Source organism: Camarhynchus parvulus, chromosome 4 (assembly GCF_901933205.1).
Source record: "Camarhynchus parvulus chromosome 4, STF_HiC, whole genome shotgun sequence".
NCBI classification, from domain to species: Eukaryota; Metazoa; Chordata; class Aves; order Passeriformes; family Thraupidae; genus Camarhynchus; species Camarhynchus parvulus.
This window is the reverse complement of record NC_044574.1, coordinates 71,559,491-71,571,513: the sequence shown is the minus strand read 5'-3', so window position 1 is coordinate 71,571,513 and position 12,023 is coordinate 71,559,491. Positions and strand designations below refer to the sequence as shown.

General features: G+C 44.5%; 1 protein-coding gene across 1 annotated transcript in view; it reads right to left on the bottom strand.

The window, feature by feature from the left end:
- MAML3 (mastermind like transcriptional coactivator 3) overlaps positions 1-12,023 on the bottom strand; it is a 233,542-nt gene that overhangs the window by 58,729 nt on the left and 162,790 nt on the right. The gene's annotated exons all lie outside the window — the stretch shown is intronic.

Below are 12,023 nucleotides of genomic sequence, written 5' to 3'. Positions count from 1 at the left end.
TCAGGAGTCCTGAATCAATGCAAGATGTGTTTGAGCCCAGCCACTGCCACAGCTCTTTCCCCAGAAGCATCACTGCTGGGTGCTGGGGCCACCAGCCAGCTGCACACAACCTGTGCTGGAGCCTGCTTCCTTTTCATCTCTAGGGCTTGCAGACAGAGTTACCTTCCCTGTCCTTGTGTAAGTCATCCTACAGATAAATGAAGCACCCCATTTTCCAAAAGTCACTATTTCGCCGCAGAAAATAAATCTGACAAGCAAGTGAAGATCACCCACTGGGCTACACTGTCTCTCTCCCTCTTGCTTGGAGCAGAGAGCATGAAGAAATCAGCCCAGATGCTGTATCACTATAATTTCAGATGTTCTCTAATGAATCTGAGCCCAGGCTGGAGCTTTAAAAGACTGCAGTGGTGTGTCAGCACAAGCAGCCAAAACTAGTGTCATGTCAAGTGGTAACAAGGCCACTTCTGTTTTTACAAGCATCATGCACTGAGCAGATAAAAATTAGCATCCTGTGCAAGCCATCACAAGTCACCCTTGTCAGTGGCAAGGAGAAGCAGTGCCCCTGCATGATTGCTGGTGCTTGGGGCACTGATAGCAAGTGCAATTCCTTACAAGCTGTGCCTTAGTATGATGAAGGGACCAATAGCCACCAAACAGGCGGTTTTAACTTTTCTTTTCTTTTTCCTCTTCTTGGCCCATTGGACAGGGACCTGCTAATAGCTTTCTAGGGCTCCTTTAAATAAACACAAGTAATTACCCTGCACAGTGATGCCGTGCCTTACAGACAACTCGTTCCATCATGGAGGGCTTTGCAGAGGGCCACGTCTAACATCAAGCAAATGAGTTCAGCCTTTACGCCATCAGCTGGGACAAAAATGACACCGAGCACAGGGCAGATCCAGATCCCACAGCCAGAGCAGGCGAGCTCTCCCAGGAGGCTGAGGAGCAGCACATGGAGCGCCCGTATTGCAGAGCATGTGGAGCTGCGTGCCTGCGAGCCTCGTGGGGTGCCACGGCACAGACTGGCACTGTTGTGTACATAAAGCCCTGCTTCTCTTCTCTCTGCTGTATGTTGCACAGACAGTCAGCACTTGCTCTGCCTTATGCCCTGACTGCACGCCTTGCTGGAGGAATAATGGAAATCCTAGGCCAAAAAAAAAAAAAAAGCGCGCACAGAACTGAACAGATGGGCAACGTGAAAGGAAAGATACTTTGGGAAACTGTTCAACTAGTTAGAGATGAAGAAAAAGAGAAGTTAAGTGACTCACTGCATGTTATGTGGACAGCTGTGTTAGAGGCTGGAAACAAACTTAGGATTTCCTGACACCCACTCCTTGCTTAGACAGGGAGAGCACCAAACCAAAACAAATTTTTTAAAAATAGACTTTGCAGACAGATATCTAACTAACAATACAGGTTCATGTCAAATTATTCAAAGTGGATGTGACTGAATGTCTTTTTGTGCTCCTGCAAACCTAAAAAGACTTTGCTCTTTAAAGCAAGATGCTGTGTGACAGGATTTTTAAGGTGTGCAGCCCCCTTCCTTCCCACTCCCTGCAGAAACAGCAAATGAAAGCATTTGATTTGCAAGCATTTCTGGACAGCCACACCATACAAAGCAGTAACTCCTTCTCTTCAGGGACAAGATCCTGAAAGGATGAAGCAAGGACACCTCTCAAATCACACTCACAATGATCCCTAGCATTAACAAGAATTATATGCATAAAAAGGAGCATATATCTTACTAAGCAGGTGACAGTGGCAGATGAACTGATAGAAGAGGGCAGAATACCTTGTTCACAGCTATTAGCTGACTGGTCAAAATACCTGAGTAGAAATGTATGTTCAATTACACATGTATTCAACTCTAGGACATGCCTCATGAGCACCTACTCCTCTTCGAAGAACATGGCCCTTAACTTGCTGCCAATGGTCTTCATAAGAAAATGACAGCCTTTACAGAGGGGCTTCAAAAATCTCATGAAAGATGTTTCCTGCCATTGTCTAAGGCTCTACCTTTCCCTTCACACAAGAGGATGATTTTTACAGGGAGCAAACTGAACGACGAATCACAAGCTCGCTGTAGAACTGTGGCAGAAACAGGAGACAGAGAGATTTCTCAGGGACCAGGCTGACCTTGATGAGCAGCTCCAGATAAAAGCTGCAGTGCTTGGTCTCCCACTATGAGCTCCAGGGGTGGGTCACTTCAGCTGTAGCAACAGACAGCCCTAGCAGAGGTGACACACTCGCAGAGGGCTCCCCTTTGCAAAAGAAACCACAGGACAGGCCCCTGCAGCATGATGCCATGGAGATGGGATCTCCTGCTGTAGGCCAGATAGAAAGGTACCACTTTAGGCAGAAAGTGGCCCAACCAACCTGTTAAACTGTGCAATGTTAGGCACAAGGAGGTCTGCGTTACAGTTACCATCACTCACCTCCATTTTGTGCTGCCCAACTCTGATAACTCAAGCGACAACGAAAGAAGAAGAATGGAATCTGGACAAGTTGATTAAAGGGTGGAAAAACATGCCAGTCCTGAAATAGAACTTCTGCTCAGAGCCGTCTTCTCTTCCTTCAAGCCTCTGATTTTCAGAACAATTTAAAGGAAACTTTATGTACCTCCACAGCAGCAATACCCATGACCTAGTTAGTGACTCCCAAAGGAAATGCTGAAGTTTCTTACAGCATTTTTGTTACTCTCATGCAAGGGAGATTAAAAGACCATCACAGAACAGCCAACCCTGAAGTTTTAAAAATCAGGAAGCAAATCTCCAAAATCATAGAATATCCTGAAAAGAGATCAGACCTCACTATTTCTTCGTAGTATCATGTTTTGTCTTTTTCTCCTTTGCCCATTATTGCAGGTGTCTGGTTCAAACTTTCCTTTCCTAGAAGATGCCTTTCCTAAAACACAAAAATGAAGTTTTTTCCACGTTTTAATTCCTCAAGCTTTAGCACTGTGGGGTTCATACTTCAGAAGCCATGATTCTTTTGCAATGGCATATAATTTACAGAGGGGCTCTGCACCTTTCCTTTCCTCTTCCCTTCCCTTTCTCTTCTGGATTTTTATACAGGATTTTAATTCTTTTCCTTCCCTTCCCCTCCCACCCCCAGCTGCTTTAAGTTGATACAGGAGAAAGTAGAGGTCACAGGAAGAGTGAAGACACATAATCTAATTTTCATTTTGTCCATTAATCATGCATGATTTCAGCCAGCCATTTAACAAGGTGGAACTCTAAAGTGATCACTCTCTAGAGTGATGGGGGAAAATTCGCTCTAATTCCCCTTGCTGCTCCACACTCCTGTTCGTGCTGCACAGAACCTCCTACAGAGAAAAATGGATCTACATGTCCCAAAAAACATATGCTGTCCTGGAAGTCTTCTCAGGAGCTTTTTACTATATTTAAAAGTGTCAAGCTGAAGCTGTTGGTGCTTCATTTGTGGGTGGCTGGATTTTGTGGAGGTGTGGCTCAAAGCAAAGCAAATAGGAAGCTTTCTATTTTAGTACATTCTGCTATGGAGCTGTAACTATTGTTACACATTATTCTAGCTCACAAATCAGAAAGCCTAGAAGCAGTTCTGTGCCTGCACCCCTCATATGCTCTCTGCTATTTCTCAGACTCCCAGCTAGTCAGGATCAAATCTCCTAAAGTGAGACAATTCTGGAAGTTACAGAGATGTGCACTAAGGAGCCTGGATGTATGGGGCCCTGCATGCCCACAGGTGAGGCAGAAAAAGGCCCCTCCTTTCTCTGCTGGAGTTTGATGAGTACTGCAACATTTGCCACCTTGCAAGATGATGTCTCAGCCCCTCTCTTTATCTCACCTTTGTTTAATTCTTTGGCAAAGTGACTGCAGTGTGCAGAGGGGAAGAAATCCCTCTCTGGGTTAAGAACAGCCCTTAGCAGCTGTGTTGGGAGTGAGGACTGAAGAACCCAAGGGGAGCTGCAGCAAGGCACACTTCTCAGTGATGCTCTGTCTGCTCAGCAGGAGGGACCTGGCCTTCTCTCTGTGTCCCTGGATCGACTCTGGACATCCCAGTTACTCCCCAGTCAAGGAAGCTGCTGTATGTCACAAGGTTTCTATGCCAGCTGTCAATGCCCCAGTCTCCTTCCACTCACTGTGATTTTGTCAGACACAGAGAGCTTATCCTGAACTTTGAGGTAAGAGACATAAGGACACTCCCCTGGAGGGGAAAAAATGGGTTTTCCATACCAAAAAGGTGATAAGCCTGAGAAGTGTTTTCTCTCCCAGAGGCCGCTCAAGGGCATCATTCAACAGAAAGTAAGAATCAGCAGTACATTCCTCTGCCCTTCCAAGGGTTCAAAGAAGCAGTGGGATGTTTAAAGGAAGAGGAGTGCAGGTACACAGAAGGAGGATGAGATTTGAGTATGTCAAAGACTGAGCTGCTGACAAGCACTGTTCTGGAGGGGCCCTAAGCAGTTCAGCTCTGTAATGGAAAAGGCATTAGCCAAGACAGCATTGCCACTCTGGAGTCTTCTGCTCTACTCTGATGACAAAGAGGTGCTCATTGGTTCTAGGGAAAAAAAACAGTGTCCTGCAGCTCGCTGTCCATCTTTCTCCAAAAAATTGCAACCTTGCTTCTAGGAGGTTTCTCTACTAAGATCAGTGACTCAAGTGAAGAGGCTGTGATTCCTAAGCCAAATCCTTTGGGAAATCCCCAGAACTACAGGGATTTCCCAAAATGCCAATGCTGTATCATCCCTGACACAGGCTATGGAGAGGTGTCATGGGGACCAAAAGCCCCTTTAGGGCAACTCTGAGAGAAAAAGGGTAACAAAGAGGTGAAATGAAAGATTTATTACATTTTGTTTCCCAGTTCTTAAGGGCTAACAGCTAATGCCTGTGAAACCAGGAACATGGGAAGGGTAGCAGGGATTATATTTATCTGTCAGCGTTTCCAATCAAATTTACCAGCTGTGGAAGATGTTTGGGCATTCTTGTCTAGTCAAACCAAAATTATAAAGATACAGAGAGAAATTTTTAAAAGAAGAAATGAGAGTTAGAGACTCAATCACATAGCTGCACTCAGTTTCTGTGGGATTTGGGAGCATCACTGCCTTTGTGAAAACTTCCCTTGAAGAACACAGCTGGGTGAACTGAAACACTGCACCTGCTGCCAGGGGTATGGAACAAGAGCAGGCAGACTGGCTCAGTGCTCATGATTCTACTAACTCAAGTTTTAGTACTCCAAAATAGAATTACCATGAAGTTCAGCAGCAATTATGTGTAACAATTAGAAGAATTTCCATAATACCATTACTGAGCAAGCCCTCTGTATTACAAGCGACTTCATTAGTTGCTGAGCCAAACCATGTTTCACAAGGCAAAAACCTGGCCAGGCCACATTTGCCAGGTGAGCATTATGTAGTGTTTCCTTTTCAGGGGCTTGATCTGAGAGTAGCAGCACAGAGCTGAAATTCTGTTTGCTTGGTTTGATTTTTCCTATGTACATTTTCAGTTTTTACTGAAATTGTATATTGCAAGCAACTCCTGGATGCACAGCCCCACCTCTCCTAATAGGCTTTTCTGCTCTGACAGGGACACTCAACAGCATGAAATAATCCCCTTCAATTTACCAAAGAAGCTCCCAGTCTCTGAGTTTTAAACTATTAGTGATCCATCACTTGCAACAAAACCCAACACGGATACTCTGTGAACAGCCTGGATTTAAAATATTTGCCATTGACTGTGTGCAGGAATGACTAACTGTGCTCTGGCTTCCAGGGACACCAGCAAAAACAAGAGGGGATTGTGTGTGTGGACTGTTTCCTGGTTTCAGTATTTAAATCAGTTTCCTCTTTTTCCCCATCGCACATTATTCTGAGCAAGAGGATAGAACTCTGCTTGCAGGAGGAAAACAAGAAGCAGATGATGCAACAGAAAAGCAGAGAGGCCAATTAATTTTTTTTAAATTACACCACCATTTGAATGCAAAATGCAAAGAGGAACGACACTAAACACCCAAGCTTGCTTCTAAAGTAATGAATAAGCCCAAAAATCTTTCAAAAATATTGTATTAAAAAATCTGACACGTGCCTTTTAAGTAGATAAAGCAGTTCAACTTGGGAGTGACTGAAATGCAGCTTATCATAACCTAGATTTTGTACTTGGATCCAGATACTATGACAGAAAATATTTGATAGCAAATAGAAAAAAATACAACAGGTCCCCATTCCTGAACAATAATGATACAAAATATGTGCATAGGATTTGAAGAACAACATCAACAAATTCTTTAAATCCTTGTCTATCTTCTGCAACTGAGTCAGGACATTTTCCAAAATAAGCCTGAAAAAGGCTTTTAACTTTTTAATCATGTGTTGCCTTTAGACATTTTAAATTTGTGTTTTTCTCCTATACCCAAATACTTTGTTTGAGGGAAAGCAAAAGTAAACATAAAGAAGAAATTGAATGAGCATGGTAAAAAGTCAGTGATATCATCGTTTTTGTTGATACTGGGAACATTTTGCCATTTTAAGAACCAAGCCTAACTGAATGCTGCTAAGGCATCCAAAACTGCACCAAAAATTTATGGTCCTACCCTATTAATTTCTGTTTTCCAGTGATTGCTGCTGATATAATGTATTGGAAGACATGACCTACTTGCTGTATTTTCAGAGAATAGAAATAAGGAAGATCTCATTGCTAAATATATTTTAAAACCAGAAGGAAGAGAGGGGAGTCACAAGAAGTAGGGCAGAGAGGTGGGCTTGAGGGAGGTAGAGGTATTTTGCCAGAGAACACAAAACATTCCTGGTTTTCACTACTAATCATGACCTTTTTTTAACAAGTGCACAGTGTTTATGTAAATGCCAAGCCGCTGGCAAATAAAATAATGGCCTCATGTGTACTGCCCTCTCTTGTCTGGAAGAAGAGCATGCCTTTGCACACTGCTTGGCCACCTGAAGCTGCTCCCAAACTTGCTGGCCAGGGGCTGCCTGGGCTGGGAACCACGGCTGCACTCCAGGCCTTGGGATTCCCTTCTGTCATTGAAGGATATCAAACCTCTGTCAGCAGAGGTGGCTCTTGAGCAAACCTGAGGCTTAGTTTGCTCTAGGTTACCTCTGGGGGTCCCCGTGTGCAAAGGCTCCAGAACATCCCTTGGGTACCAACTGCTGCTGCCTGTGCTCTGAAAGGCAGCACTTTGCCCCCAGTTTGAAAGCCCCACAGCTCTGAAGCAGTGTATGAGCTGTTTCTGCAGTAATAGACATGAACTTCTCAGAAGTAATGATCAGAGGGAGTATGCACCTTCTCCAGAAATCCATCTAAACACTCAAGCTGTGCTAAATACACTCTGTTCCCTGGCCAAACTACATGGCTCTGATTCTCCTGCACAGGCTGAGGCAGGATCTTGCTGCTACCAAAGCTGAAAGCCCCAAATGCAACATGACTAAGAACTGAACTGCCCTGTTTCCAGAGCTCAGGCAGGCTCCACACGCTAATTCTCTGCTAAGCCAAAGCATGGGGCTTTGATTTCCTAACCTCAGAACGTTATCTGGCTCTGGTGTAGGATTACCATTAGCTCTGTACATCTGTCCTTACAGTAGGGTCACTGTCACACCATATGTCACTTGAACTACCTTTATTTTTTCTAGATTTTTGTCTTTTTTAGATCAGTGCTCATCTGGAAGAGCCTGGATTCCCTTGGCTTTCAAAATCTGCTTTGCAATGCTAATGCATGAAGCTGTAGGCAAAGTTGCATTAGTGAGACAGAGAAAGACACAGAGAGAGATACTAAAAACCTGCTAAGACAAAATGTTTTCAGGTTGCTCTTGTCTTCAATGCTAACAAAACAAAACTCCAGACGCCCAAACAAAACATCAGAGCAGGTTTATTCCATTTCCATTTACCAAACTAATGACCACTTTTTTTTTTTTTTTCTAAAATGCTCCTGCATAAGTTCATTATCCAATGAATATTCCTGACCTGCAGCAGTGTAACAAGAGAGAGTCTGCCCTAGAAAGAGCAGGTCAGGCTCCACATGGAAGCCATCACAGGGTGGCAAGTCACAGCCTCAGTACACACAAGGTATGCCAATCTTTTGATACAGGAGGAAAAAACTCCTGCAAAATTCATGGACAATTAATTCTCCCTCTCTAGTACTGGGGTAAGAGAAAGGGTCATCAGCCTCTAGATTGTCACTCTCAGAGGAACAACAAAAGAAAGAAATCAGGGGATCTGGAGGGAGAAATTAAATGGGTCTTCCAAGATCAGTGGCCAGCCTTGTGGGACATGATGAGGATTTTATATTTCCATAGGACCTTTCATCCCGCTGGAACTCAAACACCTCTCTGAATGATATCCTGATCTCACGTGAGGGCTGCGTGCAGTGAAAGGGAGCAGAGAAAAGCAGGTGGTGATAGGAGAGCTCCTGTGCTGGAAGGAGCACAGGAACACCTACAGGGGTTTAATGAGCCTGCACCCGACCACGTAACACAGACCTGTGCAAGGCAGCGCAGGGGAAAAGAGGATTACCAAACACAGGGAGATCAGCAGGAAAGAGAAAAGCCATCCATAGCTTGCCTCAGAGGGGACAGACATCAAGTCAAACCACATCTATAAGAAGCAAATGGAAACACTCCACAGCCACTCAGAAAAAAAAGCAAGACCTGAAGAATTGTACTGGAGCTGGAAGGAGATCCAGGGCACATTCCCGTTGTAGAGGAAGACAACAGGGCTTTTCCTACCAGCTTAAGGATGAGCAAATCACAGCAGAGTTCAGACTCAAGATGAAGACACTGAAGAGCCAGTCTGTGTCTGAAAACCACAAAGGTTCCCTGCCTCACTTCTATGCCTCATCTGTGACTGCTTTCCCAATGGAAATGCAGACAAAAGAGCAGCATTAGCTACATCCCTCCCAGGGTACCCAGGGGATTAAAGGTGCTCCTGCAGCCCAGGCTCAAACTGGTCAGATCAAAAGCTTCATGGGAGAGCTCATGCAAAGAGTTTTCAAACAAATTCAGCTACACTCAGACGCAAGGATACATCAAGTATAATCTTATTGTTCCACCAAGAGTAAATCCTCATCTAAGCCTCAATTGTTAAAAATTAGTCCAAACAGCTCATCTTCCTGTGCTCCTGTATTTCCCTATCTCCTTGCAGTCTGGGGCATCCAGGTGTGACTGTGATCTTCCCCATGATGGGATGGCAAGATTCAAATGACAGAGGAAGAGACTACAGGTTGACCTCATTGTCAGATAAAATCCATTATGTGTGATTAAAAGTTAACAAAATGCAGTCACATTAAAAATTACTATCATGAAGTGCACCATGATTTACTGACTAAATGAATGAGAAATTTATCTGAATAAAATAGTCTTAGGCCTCCTGCATTGGCAATGCATGATAAATTGCTGATTGTGAGAAGATCATTGCTTGCTGTTGGATGACTTACACGCATTGATTTTTCCTAACAACACTAATTATCATAATAGTTTCTCCACATATATTACAGAAAGTTTCCTCTCAGCAAGCAAAAATTATTTCAGGTCTTCAAGTCCCAAACTGCAAAGAATAAAGATGGAAAGGAAGGGCTTACAAACTACCTCCTTGCCTTTTATTATGCAGATCAAAGGTCCAACCCACTGGATTTACTTCATCTTGAAGAGATGGGAACAACATTCAAGAAAGCACAGGCATTGTGCAATGAAGCTGTGATCACAGTGGGCTGTTTTTTGCAAAGTTGTGATCTAATTTTGTGAGGCCAAAAAAAGTCTTTGAGAAAGGAGAATGCAATTCCAAAGAACAAGGGGAAAACCCCCACCATTCCTCCAATTTCATTAAGATGCACAGGGGCAGACTGTGCAGTCCTTATGTAAGTGCTCCCATTGACTAAGGTTGTGTAGGTGAGAAATCTCTCACTAAGCTGAAAAGGAAAAGCACAGTCTATTAATAGGAAATTAAAAGTGGTGGAATAGATAAGAAAAATGGAGGAGAGAGAAAGAGAGACCACGTATTGTATTCTTTGGTGAAAGAGCAATGCCAGCGTACAGCCACGAGAGCTCCCAGTCTGTGCTGGCCACCCCACAGCTGCTGTCTGCCGTAGGAGGCACAAAGCTGGGAGCTCTGCTGAAGTCACAGCCCTGACATTTCCACTCCACTCTGACCCGTGCTGCCCAGAAGCCAGAGCCCTCTCTGGCACAGCGCTTGCCAGGTAGCTGGGAAGCAGAGCAGGCAAGCAGGATGCTCCAGACAGGTGAGTGGTGAGTGGATAATAAGGCATAAGGGATCTGTTGGTCCTTATTCCCCTTTCCCAGGCCAGCTGCAGTGGGGAACAATGCAGGATTGCTGCAACGATGCTGCACTGCTGTGCATGGCGTGAGCACTGCAGCTTTGACTGAAAGGCAGAAAGGCTTAGCGGCCCTGTTCTTTCCACAGGCTGCTTTCTCCTGAAGGGCTGCACTGGCACCTGTGGTTTTCCCCATCCCTGACCCCCAGTCCTTGCCAAGCTGGGGCCTTTTCCATTGCTCCATGAGCACAAACATCCCAGGTTGTAGTGCATCTGACACACTGTCCATCCCCAGCCAAAGCAGGCTCCGTGCAAGCGTGCCTGCAGGTGACACCCGCGTCCCTCTCAGCAGGGCACTTGGACAACAGCCCACCCCTTATGTAACCTGAGTCAATGACTTATTTTTGGTTTTGGTAGCAGTTTTCACCCCTCTGTGCACCTCGGGAAGGAGTGGGGATGCAATCTCTGTGCTGTTTGCAAACCAGGGGCAGGAGTGGGTAAGTGCAGAGGGAAATTTCTAGAGCGGCACAGCTGGTGCCTTCTCTTGTGTCACGGTGAGAAATCTCTGAGATCTCCCACTGACACCCAGAGCTTCACCCACTGCAGCTTTTTGGTACATACAGTTTCCCCATCGTGTTTCTTTTACCTGGGGGGATGTGAGCAGGTGCCTGGGGAAACACAGAAATGATTCTCCTTGATTCTGGACCAGCAACCCCCACGGAGTCAGATGAATAAAGTGAATGCATCCTCAGACTGACCACATACACTGAATTTCACAATACATCCATGCGTGTTGTGTAGTTTGTGATTAATAATTACTGTAATTACACATAGTAGTTATTCCAGAAATGTCTTAAAAGGCTTTAAATATTTCTGTTCCATGCATGTCTGTGAGAACAGTGAAGTTGTCTTCAAGTGATGGACCAGCTTCACATGATATGAGGGGTTTAAAAGTTACTCTCCCAAAAAAATCACTTAAAATTGCTTTTCCATCTGCAAGACTGCGAAGGTTTGTAACCCTGATTTACTGCATTCTCCTGCCACAGACAAATCCTCTAGGGTGTGCATGTCCCATGCCACTTAACAACAGAACATTCCTACCTATTTTGTTTTGTTTTAGCCATCTGTGATAAGGGCACACTGCAAATAATCTTGATCCAGTGAAGCTGTTCCACAGTCTGGAACACTGCAATTCTGGTTGAGATGGATTAGCAGTCAGACTGCAGGTGTAGAGGCCAAATCCATCTCATGGATGGTGCTACAACATTAGTGAGATTATAGCTAAGATTCCCCAGTTCTTCACCTGTCCCATGACTGGTTAAAAAACCATTTAATACGACAACAAATATTTCATACTATTTCCATCTGCCAGAGGTATACAGACCACAGAAAGCCATGGTGTCTGCAGTAATTTCCTGTGAGCTGTGACAACACCGAAAAAAGGTCCTGTGCTATTAAAGGGGTAAGGAGGGGAAGCAGAGAGATAAAAGCTGGATGAGGTGAAACAGGAGGTAAACTTCAGCAGGGGACTTAGACAGAGAGAAAGAAAAATGCCTTATGGAGTAGTGGGAGAGGGAATGAAGCAGACAAATAATATAGGACAGATAAAAACAAAAAAACCAACAGAAATAAAAAATCCCCCCCAACCTGCTGGATTCAGAGGGAAATAAATACACGCTGGAAAAATAATTCCCTGCAAAGTGCATGTTGGGCAGCCTCAGGAATCTTGCTTTCTCTAGGCAATACCATGGACAAGAATGATTTTAAAATTC